Consider the following 19,112-nt stretch of genomic DNA (forward strand, 5'->3'; position numbering starts at 1 on the left):
TACCCAAACCCTCGAGCTTAAAACAACATGCATTCATATTTTGGGTCACAGGGTAAAAATCTCAAAACAAGCAAATCTAGATGGGGCACAGTATGGGCTTGCTCAGACCTTACTTCTACCAAACCCAGCCAATAACCAGCCCCATGGTGCTGGGCTGTGCCCCCAGCCTCCAGCCTCCCTCCCTGAGCCCTGCTCTAGAGGGAAATTCAAGACCCTTCCCAAGATACACTGGACTTGAGAAGCTGCCGGCACATTATAAGGAACAAGGGAGCATATCTGTTCCCACTGATTTCACCGCAGGAGGGAAAGGAGAGTTTGCTGATAGTTTTCCTCTATCCCACTAACTGCACAGTCAGGGTACAGGGTTCATCAGCTGGGTCCAAGTCCCAAGTCTGCCAATTTCTACTCACTTGACTGTGGGCCAGGAACCACCTCTCTACATCTCAGTTTCCAATCTGCAGAGTAGGGATATGATACCTGCCTTCAGGAGCTGTTATAGGACTAAATGATACAACATCTGGCAAACACACAGCTCATGGCTACCTACCACACAGCAAGTGCTTAATAAATGCTACCAATCATTAACAGCCTGGAAATGTCTGGCTCAAAACAATGGGACTTACGTTTTGTCTTTGCTTCTGCTTTTTTTTTTTTTTAATTTAATTTATTTGAAAGGCAGAGTGACAGAGAAAGAAAGAGACAGAGACAGAGACAGAGACAGAGACAGAGAGAGAAACTTCTATCCACTGGTTTACTCCCCTAAATGTCTGCAACAGCCTGGGCTAGGCCTGGCTGAAAAAATCAGAAGCCAGCGATCTCCCAAGTGTGGCAGGGGCCCAAGCACTTGAGCCATCACACACTTCCTCCCAGAATGCATTAGCAGGAAGCTGGATAAGAAGCAGAGCTGCTGGGACTCAAACCAGCCTCCCAGTATGGGAGAAGGCATCCCGAACAGCAGCTGTGTCCCAACACCCATTCTCAGGTTTTTTAAAAGAATTGCCCTCTGGGGGCTAGTGCTGTGGCATAGCCAGTTAAAGCCCTGACCTGAAGTGCCAGCATCCCATATGGGCGCTGGTTCTAGTCCCGGCTGTTCCTCTTCTGATCCAGCTCTCTGCTATGGTCTGGGAAAGCAGTAGAAGATGGTCCAAGTCGTTGGGCCCCTGCACCCATGTGGGAGACCCGGAGGAAGCTCCTGGCTCTTGGCTTCGGATGGGTGCAGCTCCGGCTGTTGCAGCCATCTGGGGAGTGAACCATCAGATGAAAGACCTCTCTCTTTCTCTACTTCACTCTATAACTCTGTCTTTCAAATAAACAAATAAATCTTAAAAAAAAAAAAAAAAGAATTGCCCTGTGAACCATTGTTGTTGAGCCTACATAAAGATGAAATCATACTGCATGTATCATACCACAGTCCAGAATTCAGGTCTTTTCTTGTCACCTCACCTACCTCCCATAGTTCTAACTACTTTTGATTAAACAACTGAGAACTCAGAATTGTAATAAAAATCTCCATGAAAGACTGGCCTGGCCCTGACCACAGCAGTAGACACCAAGCCCAAGAAGCCCTATGGCCCGGATCCACTGTCTCTTTCCACTCCTGCTCCACAGCAGGAGCTTGGCGATCAGGCAGCCCAGATTCAAGTCAGCATGATAGTGCTGCCTGGTTGAGCTTTTGTTTACCCAGAATGGAACCTTTAGCATAGTTCCTTTTTAATCTCATGAAAAATCCCTGCAGATTGCTTAGAGGATTTGGAGTGGGGGAGGGGAAGGTGTAAGTACGAGAAGCTGGGAGAGGTGGGGGCACCTTCAGGATACTTGACAATGGATGGTGTTGAAATTGATTTCTTTCTGAGAGGATTCTTTCTGAGAGGAGGAGTGTAGTGGGGGGTCAGGTGAAAGCAGGCCTGAGGCAAGCAGTCTGCAGACTCCTTTATTTCAGTTGGCTGCTTATATAGCCAAGGAAGCCAATCCAGTCAAGGGGCGGTCTATGCCCTAACCAATCACAGCCTGTTGCCAGTCAGGCTCTTGTTGCCAGGCAGTGTCTGAAACCATCCAATCACAGCCTGCTGTCAGTCAGGCTCTGTTGTCATGTGGTTTCCGAAGCCATCCAATCACGGCCTGTTGCCAGGCAGTTTCTGTTGTCAGCGGCCATCTTGGCATGACCTTTTCACCTCCTCATTCCACCACAGGATGGCCCCTTGAATGCAAAAGCAGTTCTGCGGGTGCCCTGCCAGCTCTGATCCAATACCCTTTTTTGTTCTGCTTGGGTTGGTTTACGTTTCTTGCATTTAAGAAAAAAACAACAAAGGCAGACAATTAAGATGAGGCAGGCAGCAGGGTGAATAATGACTAATGTTCTAAATGCAAGGGTCCTCAGCCAAACTCTCCCTGCAGTGGTTAACAGACAAGCCAGGATTAAGCTGCTCCAGCACATTCTATTCTGCCGCTCAGAAAGGATCTCCCCATTACTGAGGGACAGAAACACTAGACTGGTAACTCCTGTCCCATCCAAGTTCACCACATCCCCATCTGCCACCAACAACTGCAAAATCACCGCTGGGGCACCACCAGGACCCAGAGGCAAAGGGAAGCTCCAGGGGCTCTGTTGTAGAGGATTGGCCCACAACAGCCTGGGGAGGGCCTGGCTATGCCCACCCCTTTGAGTCTATTTCTTAAGCCAATCCTTGTACGACCCCACACTCCAGGAAGTGTTATTTGTATCCTCCTTTACTTACAGATGACTCAGGCTGGTTAAGTGGCAAGCCTAGGAAATGGGCAGAAGAGGTCTTAAAACCTACAAACCAGTATCAGCCGTTACCATTCTAATACAAACTACAAGCGTGGTAGCATTTCCAGAACCTGGGCGATTTGTTAGTGAGCAGCGGAGTTACTTGGAGTGAGCTCAGCGGCAGAGGAAGGAGGAGTTGGAGGGGAAGAGGCAAGGAACCCATGTGCAGGGAAGGAGTCAGGCGTGTTGAGGAGGCAGGGCAAGACCAGGCAAGACTTCGCGGCAGGGACATGTCCTGACATCCCTGCTGCCATGTGTCTAATCTGTAAATGCAGGGCTATGAGAGCCGGTGTGAGTGAGTGCTGCTGAGGACCCCTCCGCCAGGTGCAGCGGCTCCTACAAAGGTTGTCCCAAGGGCAGCTGGGTGTTCTCCCCGCGGTTCTTCTGAGCCAGCTCTGCCAGTCTCCAGCTCCCTCCGTGGACCTGGGCATGTGAACCGGGCAGGCTCACACTAGTCTTCTCCAACAAGCCCTTTGCACTCGGAATCCCTTCCAAGAGGAGACTGCCCTTTCCTCGAGCTTTGGAAACCCGCACAGCAAGTTGATGTCTTCACTCTTTGGCATTGAGAGACAAATTTTGTTTTTGTTTTTAACAATCTTCTACAAATCAAGTATATATTATTTTTCTTCAAGTTAAGGCCATCTGAGTGATGAGTGCAATATTCAGAACAAGATACGCTTCGGGTTGTCCTGACACAAACAGAGAGGGCTGAGACACCGGCTCCTTGCAGGAGAACACTGTGTCTTTCCCTGCTCCCAGACCCTCAGCCCCTGGTCTTTGCCCCTCTGAAACCTCCACCTCTGACCTCACATCACAGCCTTCTGCGACCAGGTCACCACCCATAAAGTTCCTAGAGGTGACGATCATACTTCCTCCACTCAACCAACACATATACATTCATGTCTTCTAGGTGCCAAGCAAATGGCTAGCCTTGGAATACTTGTGTGATCAAAAGTGTCCTGGCACACACAGCAGACTCATAGAATGGCAGCACTCCTACCTCAGAATCAACCCTTGGGACATTCGGATCTGGCTAAAAAGTCCATGAGAGTCTCACAGGCATGGAAAGCCATGACACGGTGGCAAAAAACAATCTAAATGAAAGATCCTGGTGAACAAGACCCCAGCAGAAGGAACAGGCCATCAAGGAGAGAGGTGCCTTTCTCTGAAGGGAGGAAGGAACCTCCACTGTGATATGGCCTTGACTAAACAAGTTCAGAGTCGGTGAACTCAAGGGGCTTCCATAGCCTAGACAGCTCATAGCAAGAGTCTCAGGTGATTGCTGACGTCATAAATAAGAGTGCCAATTGTTAAATCAACAACGGGAGTCACTGGGTACATGCTCCCCACGTAGGATCTCTGTCCTTAATGTGTTCTACTATGAAACTTAAAAAACAACACTACTAGTGGAACAATACCCTATACCTTGTGCGGTTGTGTGAGTGCAGCCTGTTGAAATCCTTGCTTAGTATATACTAAGTTGATCTTCAGTATATGAAGGTAATTGAAAATGAAACTTGATGAAGGGCAGGATGGGAGAGGGAGTGGGAGAGGGGAGGGCCACGGGAGGGAGGGAGGTGGGGGGGGAGCCACAACAATACAAAAGTTGCACTTTGTAAATTCACATTTATTAAACAAAAAACATAACTATATAACAAACAAAAAAAAGAAAAAAAAAGAACTTAATACTTTACCCTTTTAGTACTTTTTATGTTCTACTTAAAACTATTGGTTGAACTCTGTAATTAATACACAATTACTCTTAGGTGTTTAATTAATGCTGTAACTAGTACTCAAATAGTATTTTACACTTTGTGTTTCTGTGTGGGTGCAAACTGTTGGAAATCTTTACTTAATATATGCTAAATTGATCTTCTGTATATAAAGATAATTGAAAATTAATCTTGATGTGAATGGAAGGGGAGAGGGAGTGGGAGAGGGGAGTGTTGTGGGTGGGAGGGAAGTTATGGGGGGGGAGCTATTGTAATCCATAAGCTGTACTTTGGAAATTTATGTTCATTAAATAAAATAAAATATAAAAAAAGTGTCCTGGCAAAGGAAACACATCATGCTTGAAAGTATAGACTCTGGAACTAGACTACCTGGCTCCGAATCCCAGCTCGCCACTTGCTAGCTGTAAGCAAGTCACTTAACCTCCATGCATGTCAGTTTTCCCTCTCTGTATAATGATCACAGCAGGATCTGTTTCATAGTACTGAGAGGATTAAGTGAATTCACATGTGTAAAGCATGTCTGTGGTGGGTACTCAGTATGCCCCATGTGTAAGTTAGTATTACCAAAGCACAAGTTAGCCATAATGAAACAACCTGACGTGATAAAGTGCTTTGTACACAAGCATAAATACAAGGTGTTTTAGGAGAACACTGGAGGGATGCATAGCTCAGACTTAGGAGGGCTTTCCCAGAGGATTCACACCCTAAACACAGGACCTTAAGAATCAATTTTACCCGGGTCAGTGCTGTGGCATAACAGGTAAAGCTGCCACCTGCAATGCTGGCATCCCATAGGGGCACCAGCTCATGTCCCCACTGCTCCACTTCCTATCCAGTTCCCTGCTAAGGGTCTTGGGAAAGCAGCAGAGGATGGCCATTGCTTGGGTCCCTACTACCCACTTAGGAGACCTGGAAGAAGGTCCTGGCTCCTGGCTTGCAGCCATCTGGGGAGTGAACAAGCAGATGGAAGACCTCTCTCTCTGTCTTTCCCTCTCTCTGTAACTCTGACTTTCAAATAAACAAATAAACCTTAAAAAAAAAAAAAAAAAGAACCAATTTTACCCATGGATAGGGGATATGAAGATAGTGAGCAGAATATTGCAGAGAGAGGATCAGCTTTTACAAGAGCATGGAGGCAGAGTCTATGCTTTCTTTGGAGAGTTTGCTTCATTGCAGATCAGTCATTAAGTGATAATTATTATGGAATTTATAATGTGCCTTCTATCCATGTAAGTGTTAATATACAAACTACCAAGAATTCAGATTTAAGTAGCCAAACCAAGTGTGAACTAAATTCAGTTCTCTTTTTATTGTGAATCATTTATGAATACCCGTAGTTTAGGCTAATTTAATTTTTCCTTAAATGACTTCTGATCTATAGACTCTCTAAAAGAAGACACTTTGTTTTCCTGGCCCCCACTGCTGCCCCCAGCGCAGCACATTGCACACAGTTGGTACCCAACAAATGCTTTTTTTTCCTTTTATATTTAAATACACTGAATTTTAATCTGCATTCTAATTACTTTTTAAACAAATGCTGTTCAAATGGTGAATGTTCTCCTCCCACTCAACTCTCAAAGCCTAAGTTGGGGCTTGCCTCAGACCTCTTGGAGTAACCAGCTAATCTCCAAGATGATATCACCACCTAGTCACGTTTTATGACCAGCTAGCAAATTGCAGCATGAACTGAGAGCAGCCGACTGGAAAGACAACACAAACATAAGCAAGCCACCACCATACCCATCACATCCGGGTAGAGAACCAGATGTGATTAGATTTCAATTTGAAGGAAACTAAAGGAGAAAAATTTTTTCCCACCAGGTAATAATCCTTTCCAGAAGACCAACAACACTTTTTTCTTATTAACAGATGAGGAACTATGGTTCCTGGAACAATAGGAGGAAAAGAATTTCATAATTCTTCTAAGCCACGGGTTCTCAAACGAGTTTTGGCTGCAGGAAACTTTGTTCAAACTAAATATTACCAAGATGTGCAGACAAATGAAACACAAGAAGAATTATTATTGCTTTGGTCTAAGGCAGGGTCCAGGCCATGGCTGCCCCTCTAAACCTCTGAGCACATTTAAAGCCATTCATTTAAGTCTAACAACTCCTGTCTTCTTTTAGAGTTGGAACATCTGAGAAAGAAGTACATAACTTGTCCAAGATCACAGTTAGTTGCTAACAGATTCAGGATGAATTCCTGCCCTATGCATTCCAAGTTCAATGATCCTTCCGCTACACTGTGCAGTTGGTATGAAAATAGACTTACTGATGTGGATTAGGGGGGTTGATGAGAAATAGGTGGGGCAGAAGAGAAGGCTTGTCCCACCCAATAGAGCAGGGCAAAGTCATGCGGTGGCTGCCACTGTCTGGGGCACCCTAAGATGCCTACTCAGAAGGCACTATCTGCCATCTTCCTGCTGGGTCACCAGCATGTGATGGTTTATTTGCCTGTTCAAGCCCACAGGCATTAACTAAGCACCAGCTATCGGGTGCTAGGCAGCATGCTGGGAACAGAGAGCAAGCACAAACCCACCATCACCATTATCCCAGCATGCACCAGCTAGAACAGAAGCAGACTGGAAACCATTAACCAGAGCAAGTGGGAAATGAGGCTACAGTTCTGAACCTTCAGAGCAGCTGCAGAAGTAAGGGAGGAGGGTAGGGTTGAGTTACCAGGAAGATCAAAGATACCTGTACTGGCATAGGGTCTCCCAGGAGGAGTTTGCCACTGGGCAGACAGGAGAGGAGAGTCTCATTCAGGAAGAACAGAAGCACTTTAAATGATGCTGAAAACTGCTCATTTGTGGTTCAGAAAGATCACTGAGGTGGCACCGTGGAAATCCATGGCATGAGGAGCCTTCTGTGCATTGAAAATGGTTGTTTTCAACAACGGGAGCCACTGGGTACATGCTCCCCACGTAGGATCTCTGTCCTTAATGTGTTTTACTAGGAAACTTAAAAACAACACTACTAGTCGAACAATACCCTATACCTTGTGCAGTTGTGTGAGCACAGCCTGTTGAAATCCTTGCTTAGTATATACTAAGTTGATCTTCAGTATATGAAGGTAATTGAAAATGAAACTTGATGAAGGGCGGGATGGGAGAGGGAGTGGGAGAGGGAAGGGCCACGGGAGGGAGGGAGGTTGGGGGGGGAAGCCACAACAATACAAAAAAAGAAAAAAAAAATAAATTAAAAAAAGAAGAAAAAAAGAAAATGGTTGTTTTCAGGAGACTCAGCAGGAGGAGTCAGAGGAATAGGGGAGACAGGAGAGCTCCGCTGGTTCCCAGGGAACTGCTGCAGGTGGTGCCACCAACTGAGACAACCAAGTTTTGGAGGGAAAGTGAGGAGACTGCCTTGGCTGGCAGCGGTTCAAGGTATCGGTGGGAGCCCCAGATGGAAGTGCCCAGCAGGGATATGCAGGGGCCTGACCGTTCTGCAGCTTCGCTTCTACAGGGGAGGGCATGGCCTGCTTCCCCTACTACATACACATCTTGTTTCCTATCTCAGCTCTGGGGGCTTTTACAAAATAGAATTAATTACAGTCTTTTGTGGCTTATTTCTTTTACCCAACCATCTAATAGAATCCAAGTCCTATCGGCTTTGACCACATGTTAGATGGGGAATGCAGCCACACCCTGGAGCACTGGCTTCCTCTGCTGCGAATGAGTTAGGAGGTAAATTTATTTTAAGCAACAATAAAAACACAGAACATTGAAAAGTATAGAATATCTGTCCAATTGAGCTTCATTCCATTCGTTGCTAGAATAAAACTGATGCCACTTTGAAAGTAAGAAAAGATATGAAGAAGGTAATGCCTAAACCTAGGAACCCTGTGATTGTTCAGAACTGAATTTAACCCACATATCTTCACCAAGTAATCTACAGCACTGAGTCACTAACACACAAAACCATGGGAGATATTAGAAATAGAGTGAGTCTAAGAAATAGCATGTGGGGTCAGCATTATGGTGTGGGGGTAAAGCCACTGCCTACAAAGATGGCATCCCATATGGGTGCCAATTCATGTCCTAGTTGCTCTACTTATGCTCCAGCTCCCTGCTAATGGCCCAGGAAAAGCCGCAGAAGATGTCTCAAGTGTTTGGGCCCCTGCATCCAAGTGGGAGTCCCTGATGAAGTTCCTGGATCCTGGCTTCAGCCTGGCCCAGCCCTGGATATTAGGGGTTTTAGCCATTTAGAGAGTGAACCACAGGATGGAAGAGCTCGCTCGCTCTCTTTCTCTGTTTCTCTCTCTCTCTCTCTCTCTCTCTCTATCCCTCTGACCCTTCCTCTCTCTCTATAACTCTGACTTTCAAGTAAAATAAATAAATTTTTTAAAAAAGGAAAATAAAAAGAAACAGCACATAAGTTCCAGAAGCTAATAATTAATTTGCTAGATAAGAAAAATACAAAAATAAATTGAATTTAAGGAAACATGTAACCAATGTTCATAGAAACTGAATGTCCCACAAGATTAGAGGTAGGAAACACACAAAGTTCAACCAGGGAATAAGGAAACATTTCCCAGAAAAGAGGTATCACCGACACTTAGTGAGAAAGGATAAGCTGGGTTTGAATAAATAAAGGACAGTCCAGCAAAGAAGGCGGGACAGAATGGGCTGGAGCCATGGCCACCAGTGGGTGTTTCAAGACACAGAATTCTGAGTTTGTGGTTGGAGCACATGGGAGTGACTGAGAGACACGGGGGAGGCCGAGGGCTTTTATTTTGTTAGACTTTATAATTGAGATCCTGGTCACCTCCAGGAGGGATTCAGAGCAGGAAAAGAGGTGGATCATCAGAAGGATGAGAGTCAACACAACCCATTGGACAACACTGCTAACTGGTCATAGACGGAGAGAAGAGAACGAGTGCGTGAGAGAGGCAGAGTGGAACAGAAGCAGGGATATTTCCTGAGAGATGCAGTGTGTGAGACAGGCCTTGAAAAGCGGGCTGTTTTGGATGTAGAGATGGGAGAGCAAAGTCATTGAGACTAGAAAACATAGCACAGAAAGGGGAAAGGCACGAGATCCAGCTGCCATAAATGTAGGCTGTGCCTAGGGAGTCAAAGGAGATAAGGCAGAAAGGCCTAGGTCTAGGACCATGAGCAGCGGGCTTCAAAAAAGCTGGACTTTATCCAACAGCCTGTGTGACTCCTTAAAAGTGGCTGTTAAGGGGACTTACTGGAGCAGAAGTTGTGTTTGAGGAACACTGGGTAATGATAGCTCCACCACCAAACAGTTTGCGATACCCACAGCATTTGCAATACCCATGCAGCAAGCATGGTCAAGACAGATCAGAGAACACCTGGGAGAGCCAGGAAAGAACATGGGCACTAAGAAGATCAGGAAGGAGGGCTGGAAGAGAGATTTTCAGGACCTAACCTGAAAGTCTGCACGTGTTATGAGAGAGGAGGAGATGCCAGCTACAATTCAGAGGTTTGCACGAATACCCTCATAGACCTTCCACTTCTGTGAACTGTGAACCATTTCAGCCTAACATTTGTACCAATGGCACCCGACCTTCCTTTTCAAGTGTAAAGATCCACCCTTTTGGCTATTTAAAAAAAATTCTCTTGGCCGGCATTGTGGCATAGCAGCTAAAGCTGCCTGCTATCTGTGTGACTGGCATCCCATATGGGTGCCGGTTTGTGTCTCGGCTGCTGCACTTCCAATCCAGCTCTCTGCTAATGGCCTGGAAAATCAGCAGAAGATGGCCCAAGTGCTTGGGCCCCTGCCACACACGGGGGCTGGCTCCCCAGCTTGAGCCTCGCCCAGTACCTGATTGTTGCGTTTGGGGACTGGACCAATAGACGGCAGATCTCTCTGTGTCTGTCTCTCCATCTCTTCCTTTCAAATAAATAATAGGTAAATAAATAAGTAAATATTATTTTTAAAAAGCAGCCACCAATTAAGAAAGTGTTCAAAAATTCTAATACATTAATTCCAACAATTTCTCTTTTTTAAGACTTATTTTATTTATTTGAAAGACAGAGTTACAGAGAGAGGTACAGAGAGAGAGAGAGGTCTTCCATCCATTGGTTCACTCCCCAAACGGCCACAATGGCCAGAGCTAAGCCAAACCAAAGCCAGGAGCCAGGAACTTCTGGTCTTGCATGTGGGTGCAGGGACCCAAGGACTTGGGCCATCTCCCACTGCCCAGACACATTAGCAGGGAGCCTGATCAGAAGTGAAGCAGTTGGGACTCGAACCATTGCCCATGTGAAAAGCTGGTGGTGCAGGCTGGAACTTTAACCCGCTGCACCACAGCACCAGACCAATTCCAAAAATTTCTATACACTTTTTACTGAATTAATCTATTTATGAAAATAGCAAATACTGTTATTTTAAGAAACAAATCCTCCTTGTATAAACTTAGATCAGACATCTACTGATAGTTAATAACTACATGAAATCAAAGTAATTAATTTACTGTTTACTTAAATTTTAATTAAATTTAAAAGTAATTAATTTACTGTTTGTTTAAATTATATTAAATTTACTGTTTATTCAAATAACTGTCAATCTAACTTTTTATATACCTAAAAAATTTAAAAAGTAAAAGTAGGGGCCAGATCTGTGACACAGTGGGCAGAGCTGCTGCCTGTGGTGTCGGCATCCCATATGGGCGCCAGTTTGAGTCCCAGCTGTTCCACTTCTGATCCAGCTCTCTGCTAACGTACCTAAGAAAGTAGTGGAAGACAACCCAAGTACTTGGGCCCCTGAAACCAGGTGGGAGACCGGGAATAAGTTCCTGGCTCCTGGCTTTGGATCAGCCCAGCTCCAACCATTGCGGCCATCTGAGAAGTGAACCAGCAGATAGAAAATCTCTCTGTATAATTCTGCCTCTCAAATAAATAAATAGAATGAACTAAAATAAAGTAAAAGAACTCAGCAAACAGACCCTGATTGTTTACCAAAACATTACCTCTAACACACCTAGTTTAGAGTTAGAATATGTGTGCCCAAGACACACATTTCACAGCAAAAGTATCCTCATCATGCAAAGGCAGCATACTCATTTGTTCCCTAAATTTTCCTGAGACAGGCAAAATCCAGGAGCCTGGAACTCCATTCAGGTCTCCCATGTGGGTGGCAGGAGCCCAAGCACTTGGGCCATCCTCCATTGCTTTCCCACAGGCATTAGCACGGAGCTGAATATCAGTGGAGAAACTGGGACTCAACCTGCACTCATATGGGATGATGGCACCACAGGCATTACCTTAACCTGCTGTACCACAACACCAGCTCCTGTCTTTTACTTTCAATTGGTGAAATTGAAATTGACTCCCCAAGAAGAGGTGAGATTATCAAAACAGGGAGGTCCTGTGGAGTGTAATTAGTCCACATGAAAACAATCTTAACCTAATTATAAAGGAATAATACAACCAGTTGGACTAAAAATTTCAGTTGGTGTGACCTCAAAGTACAACACAACCTCCAAATAATTACAACTTATACCAAATCAGCCACGAGTATAATCATCAACTGATTCAAACAACTTGGTCACTGGACCATGCTACTCTAAAGATAACAATGCAATAGTATTCCACAGTCCACACTGACAATGCAGTTTGTAACCTCAGTGTTGGATCAGGACATCCCAAAGGTATCACCACTGTAAGTGGTTGGTTTGTTCAATGATTAAAATGCTACATGATCTGAGTTCAGACTGGAGGAATCCGGGTCAATTTCTACCCATTCAATATTTCAACCAGCACTAAGGGACAAGAGAAACAATGCCCGCTTTTAAAAGAACACTCGATTTGCCAGAATTATAGCATGGGTAAAGCTGCCGCCTACAGTGCCGGCATCCCATATGGATGCTGGTTCAAGTATCTGCTGATCCACTTCCAATCCAGCTCTCTGCTATGGCCTGGGAAAGCAGTAGAAGGTTATCCAAGTGCTGGGGCTCCTGCACCCATGAGGGAGACCTGGAAGAAGCTCCTGGCTCCTGGCTTTGGATTGGCGCAGCTCTGGCTGTTGCAGTCAATTGGGGAGTGAACCAGCAGATGGAAGATCTCTGTGTTTCTTACTGCCTCTGGCTCTCTGAGACTCTGCCTTTCAAATAAATAATAAATCTTTAAAAAAAAAAAAAAGAGCCCTCAGTTTAAAAGATGATATAATCTCAGTCTAGTACATTACTACATGTCCTGACCCACACCAGGAGTCATTAAGATGGCAGAGCCTGGTACTTGCTTAAACTTAATACTTTATCATCGAAGTTCAACTCATCTTCTTAACAGGCTCATAATCTTTTGCTATTTATTATCTCTATTATTCAGGCCACAACATTCTTAACATAAATTGAAGAAGGGGTTTTAGGGTGTGTTGGTCCTTATGGCCTACTTCAACCCTTCACTGATGTAGTAGAACTATTTACACATAAACTCTTATGCACCTACTCTAGCCCAAGCCCTCACATTGATTATGTGAATTCCACTACTCATGCTATGTCCACTAATTAAAATACAGGAATATTATTTATTTTAGATACATTAATCCTAGCCCTATATTCTATCCTTTGATCACAATGAGCTTCAAATTTTCAACTTGCATAAGTAGGCATACTAAAGAGCAATAGCATAACAATTTTGTATGAAAATTAGCCTGGCCGTTATTCTACTTCACAAAGTTCATGGAAAACAGAATTAAATTATGATTATTTCAGTGCAAAAAATTGAAATCCACCTATAATGTTTTCTAAATTACACATTTTCTATGAACTTTTTGAAGATCCCTTATATGCATGGACTTCAAATTGTTTTTCCACCAAAATAAATTTATCTTTTAATTTCTTTTTCCAGGAACTTTGTGAGGTAATGTGTATTATAAATGAATCAATTTTGTTGCTAAAACCTTCTCTTGGGGCTGGCACTGTAGCATAGTAGGCTGAGCCTCCTCCTGTGACACTGGCATCCCATATGGGCTCCTGTCCCAGTTACTCATCTTCTGATCCAGCTCTCTGCTGATGGTCTGGGAAAGCAGTGGAAGATGACCCAAGTGCTTGGACTTCTGCATCCATGTGAGAGACCTAGAAGAAGCTCCTGTCTCCTGGCTTCAGATCGGCTCAGCTTTGGCCATTGTGACCATTTGGAGAGTGAGCCAGCAGATGGAAGACCTTCCTTTCTGTCTCTCCCTCTCTGTCTGTAACTCTACCTCTCAAATCAATAAATAAAATATTTTAAAAGTATATTTATTTATTTATTCAAAAGGAAGAGGGACAGAAGGAGAAGGAGAGACAAAGAGAAAGAGAGAGAGAGAGGAAGATCTTCCATCTGCTGGTTCACTTCCCAAATGGCCACAATGGCTGAGGCTGGGCCAAGTTGAAACCAGAAGCCAGAAACTTCATATGGATCTCCCACATGGGTAGCAGGGATCCAAATACTTGGGCCATCCTCTACTGCTTTCCCAGGCATATTACCAGGGAGCTGGCTTGGAAACAAAGCAGCTTGGACTGGAACCAGCACTCCTACTTGGGATGCCGGAGTTGAATGCCACAGCTTACCCTACTGTACCACAACATCAGCCCCCAGTCAACTCTTTAAACACCTACTTACATTTCTTATCACTGTACTAATTTTAGTTACTGCCAACAACCTTATCCAACTCTTTGTCAGATGGGTTGGAATTGTATCATTTTTAAAATATTTATTTATTTTTATTTGAAAGTCAGAATTACAGAGATGTGGTGGAATGAGAAGGCCATGCCAAGACGGCCGCTGGCAAGCGAGTGTCAGTTACTCAGGAATGGCTTTGAAACCCACCTGGCAACAGAGCCTGCCTGGCAACAGGCTGTGATTGGTTAGGGCATAGACCATCCCTTGACCGGATTGGCTGTCTTGGTATATAAGCTGTTGTACCAACTGAAATAAACGAGTCTTCAGGCTGCTCGCCTCTGGCCCGCTTTCACCCGACTCCCGGGGTCTGCGTGGTGACTTTGCGCCTCTTGCCCCCACCACGCTCCTCCTCTCAGAACGAATCCACCACAACACAGAAAGAGAGAAGGAAAGGCAGAGAGACAGAGAGAGGTCTTCCATCCACTGGTTCACTCCCCAGATGGCCGCAACAGACGGAGCTGCGCCAATCCGAAGCCGGGAGCCAGGAGCTTCTTCCAGTTTTCCCACGTGGGTGCAGGGGCCCAAGCACTTGAGCCATCTTCTACTGCTTTCCCAGGCCATTGCAGAGAGCTGGATTGGAAGTGGAGCAGCTGGGACTCAAACCAGCGCCTATATGGGATGCCGGCACTGCAGGCGGCAGCTTTACCCACTGTGCCACAGCGCTGGCCCCGGAATTATATAATTTTTACTTATCAGATGATGATGATACAAACAGATGTAAATATGGCAACCTTCCTTAAAAAACAATATTGGAGATATTAAAAACAATATTGGAGATAGCAGATTTAAAAATATGATCAATTATGGGATTTTTATTATACTCAAGCACATGAGAAGTTCAACAAATTTTCATGTTAAATTTCAACCCTAACATTCTCTCACTGGGATATTTTCCCACTGCCTCCCTGAATATTGGGAAAACAGACTATTTTCTATTTTATTTGGTCTAAGAAAATCTTATCATTTTCCAACCCCATCATGGTAACCTTATTCTTTCCTTACTACTACTAGGGTAAAATGAAGGCACTTGAGCTCTGTTGCAATACATCTTCACAGACTTTGTTCATCAGGGACCAGATTCTCACCAACCTATGTCAAAGTGATCACTCTGGTCTCTCAGCATTGTGTCATTCCTCATTACAATTTTACATGCCACTTGTTAATTTATTATATTGTCTCCCTTCTTCATAATTAATTTTACCTTTATTAAAATCTGTCTCCCTCACGAGATTATGAATTAAATGAGAACAGAGACAACATTTTTCTCATTGTGAATTTGCAGTGCCTAACCCAGTACTGGCAAGGATTAGACACTCGAAAAATATTTACTGAGTAAACAATATTTTAAAATATAGATTTTTTTTTGCCAGGCAGAATTCAGACAGTGAGAGAGAGACAGAGAGTTATAGACAGTGAGAGACAGAGAGAAAGGTCTTCCTTCTGTTGGTTCACTTCCCTAATGGCAGCCAAGGCACAAGCCAAAATATAGATTCTTAATATTTATTTACTTATTTTTATAGACTTGAGAGACAGTGCAATGAAGAGAGACAGAGGCAGAGAAAGAGAGAGAGAAAAATCGTCCATCGCTGGTTCACTCCCTAAATACAATAGTCAAGGCTAGGCCAGGCTGAAGCCAAGGGCCTGGAATTTCATCCAGGTCTCTCACATGGGTGACAGGTGCCCAAGCACTTCAGCCATCATCCACTGTCCCCCAGGATATATTAGCAGACAGCTGGATCAGAAGCAGAGGACCTGGGACTTGAATTGGCATTCTGATATGGAATGCGGGTATCCTAAGTGGTGGCTTAACCCACTGCACCATAATGTCTGCTCCTAGATTTTATGGCTTTTTGGCCAACTTATAGCTTGAAGTAAAGACTCTGCTTTAGTTAAGGTTAAGAGATTTCCCAGTGCCTCCTTGCCCAAGTTCAAAAGCCTCCTCTTGATAACGGTCCTCCATTAGTCACTCTCTCTCTCCTTTCACCTTTTAGGGATACCCTTGCTTAAGAAAGGCCACCCTCTCCTGTCTTCAGAATAAACTGATTATTGCTACTCCTCTGCACTTGCCCATATTGGCTTCCCAGCCACGGGTGTGCTCCTCCATATCCTTATAACAGTAAAGGTCATGACAGCTGTATTATTTCCATGGAATTTGGGTGTCAGAAAAATATCAGAGAAGTCTGTAAAAGCTCTCACCCTTGGAGGTGCCAGGCCCCATTCAGTGACTTGTGAACGTGTTAACACAAACATGGCAATAATACTCATTTCAGGGAAGAAAACAAAATTAGAGAATTTAAATCTGTTTTGTCTTACTAATAAAATGCGGCCTGCGCCGCGGCTCACTAGGCTAATCCTCCACCTGCGGCACCAGCACACCAGGTTCTAGTCCCGGTCGGGGCGCCAGATTCTGTCCCGGTTGCTCCTCTTCCAGGCCAGCTCTCTGCTGTGGCCCAGGAGTGCAGTGGAGGATGGCCCAAGTGCTTGGGCCCTGCACCTGCATGGAAGACCAGGAGAAGTACCTGGCTCCGGGCTTCGGATCAGCGCGATGTGCCGGCCACAGCGCGCTAGCCGCGGTGGCCATTGGAGGGTGAACCAACGGCAAAAAGGAAGACCTTTCTCTCTGTCTCTCTCTCTCTCACTGTCCACTCTGCCTGTCAAAAAAAAAAAAAAAAGAATAAAATGCACCAGGTGGTAGCTTTGGGAGCCGCAAGGAGGGAAGGCCTATACTTCCGGGAATGGAGAGTCCCTACCCGCACTTCCGGGAAAGAAAAGTCTTTGTCAAGGTCCCCAAGGGTACCTAAAGGTCAACCAATGCGGATCAGACCTGCCTCAACCTTTAACCTCCACGCCCTGTATCTATAAAAGGAGCCCTCCCAACCTCCCCCCGCCTCGTCCGGGAGCGGAATCCCAATAAAAGCCTGTGAATTAATTGATTCGTCTGCCTGGGAAGATTTGTTACGCGCTGTACACCTTGCACCAGGTAGTCTTTTAATAAGGTAAAATTAATTTCAATTCCCAAATTTTGTTTGACTAGTGCAAAGAATATGAATGAAAATGTCATTTCCTGAAGCAACTAGTTCACCTGGTTTGATCTAAACATTTAGAGCTTGTGAGAGCCTGTTGGGCTTCCAACAGTGCATTAAATTTTAAAAGGGTTCTATGATCAAATATTGTACGGATTACAGGCCAAACAAGGAGAGGGGTTGTCAAAGGAGAGCATCAAGAGTACTATCAGATCCTGTAAATGTCAAGGAGAATGAAAGAAGCAGCAGTCAATGTTAGTGACTGTACTTACACAGCATCTGCAGAATTATAAAGCACCTAAAAATAAAATGTATTCTATTCTCAAAGATGGAAATATTATCACTATCATTCCTCTTTTCTGAACAGGAGAAATAGGACTCACTTGGAAATGACTATATATAATCAAGTTCTTATGATTTGCATTCCTAAGTTTTGCTCCCAAAATCTATTTAAAAGATTAAATTTCCCTCCCCCTCAAGCCATAGTGCTGTGGCAAGGGCATCATTAAGTATAATCTGTAGTACACTGAAGCATTCAGACATTACAAACATACAAATCATGCACAGACACATTCAAGAATTTAAATTACCTGCAGTACAGAAGAGTGAAGAGTTTCAGGTTGAAGAATTTAGGTTTTGATTGAGGCCCAGAGACTTTTAGCAAGTTATTTAACTGACTTGCTGTAAAGAGCCAAGACATTTATGTAAATAAATCTTAAAAACATAATAGGATGCCTGCTGTGAATTCATGGGATGGATTTCCCAGCATTGTGAGAAGGGGAAAAGAACGGAGGCATGAACACTGGGAGCTCCCCTTGCTGAGTGTTTACTGCAACCCAAGTACTCTTCTACAGACTTCATACCTTCTCTCATGAACTCCTCACACCTGCCCAAAGCGGTGAATGCCAATTAGGTGGAGCTAGGAACTCTGCATTTCTGCAGATTAGAAGTGGTCAATTATCAGCAGTTTCACACTGTCTTCCTGGTCTGGAAAAAGTGAAACACAGTCTTATCCACGACAAAATAGCCATTATTTGGTAAAATCATGTGTGAAGGCCATACAGGTTCATGTGAGCACCAACATTCTTGACCAGAGAGTTATAGAAATTCGCAGTAAGGAGGCAGGTCTGATAGGTTAGGAGATGCAATCTCTAAGCTTTAAAGAAGTAGTTTGAGGCCAGCGCTGGGGGGTAGTGGGTTAAGCCTAGGGTGCTGGCATCCCATCTGGGCACAGGTTTGAGTTCCTGCTGCTCCACTTCCCACCCAGCTCCCTGCTGATGGCCTGGGAAAGCAGTCAAAGATAGCACAAGTGCTTGGGCCCCTGCATCCATATGGGAGACCCGGAAGAAGTACCTGGCTCCTGGCTTCGGATCAGCCCAGTTCCTGCCGTTGCAGTCATTTGGGGAGTGTACCCAGCGAATGGAAGACCTCTCCTTCTGCTTCTCTCTAACTCTGCATCTCAAATAAATAAAGAAATCTTAAAAAAAGAAGAAGCACTGTTTGCATGGTATTAGTTAACACATAAAATGTCAAGAAATGATGCCACGCCGGCGCCGTGGCTCAATAGGCTAATCCTCCACCTTGCGGCGCCGGCACACCGGGTTCTAGTCCCGGTCGGGGCGCCGGATTCTGTCCCGGTTGCCCCTCTTCCAGGCCAGCTCTCTGCTATGGCCAGGGAGTGCAGTGGAGGATGGCCCAGGTGCTTGGGCCCTGCACCCCATGGGAGACCAGGAAAAAGCACCTGGATCCTGGCTCCTGCCATCGGATCAGCGCGGTGCGCCGGCTGCAGCGGCGGCCATTGGAGGGTGAACCAACGGCAAAAGGAAGACCTTTCTCTCTCTGTCTCTCTCTCACTGTCCACTCTGCCTGTCAAAACATAAAAAAAAAAAAAGAAAGAAATGATGCCACAGCAACTTCAGCATAGGAATCAAACCATTTGCATTAAT

General features: G+C 44.8%; 1 long non-coding RNA gene across 5 annotated transcripts in view; it reads right to left on the minus strand.

Moving 5' to 3' along the window:
* LOC103350120 (uncharacterized) overlaps positions 1 to 19,112 on the minus strand; it is a 54,352-nt gene that overhangs the window by 34,661 nt on the left and 579 nt on the right. For all 5 annotated transcript variants that reach the window (XR_007923980.2, XR_007923981.2, XR_007923982.2 and 2 more), the window contains exons 2-3: positions 18,520 to 18,618; positions 18,030 to 18,153 (exon numbers count right to left, since the gene is read on the minus strand). This is a non-coding gene — a long non-coding RNA (uncharacterized lncRNA). The remainder of the gene's footprint in view (positions 1 to 18,029; positions 18,154 to 18,519; positions 18,619 to 19,112) is intronic.

Source organism: Oryctolagus cuniculus, chromosome 7, assembly GCF_964237555.1.
Source record: "Oryctolagus cuniculus chromosome 7, mOryCun1.1, whole genome shotgun sequence".
Lineage (NCBI taxonomy): Eukaryota > Metazoa > Chordata > Mammalia > Lagomorpha > Leporidae > Oryctolagus > Oryctolagus cuniculus.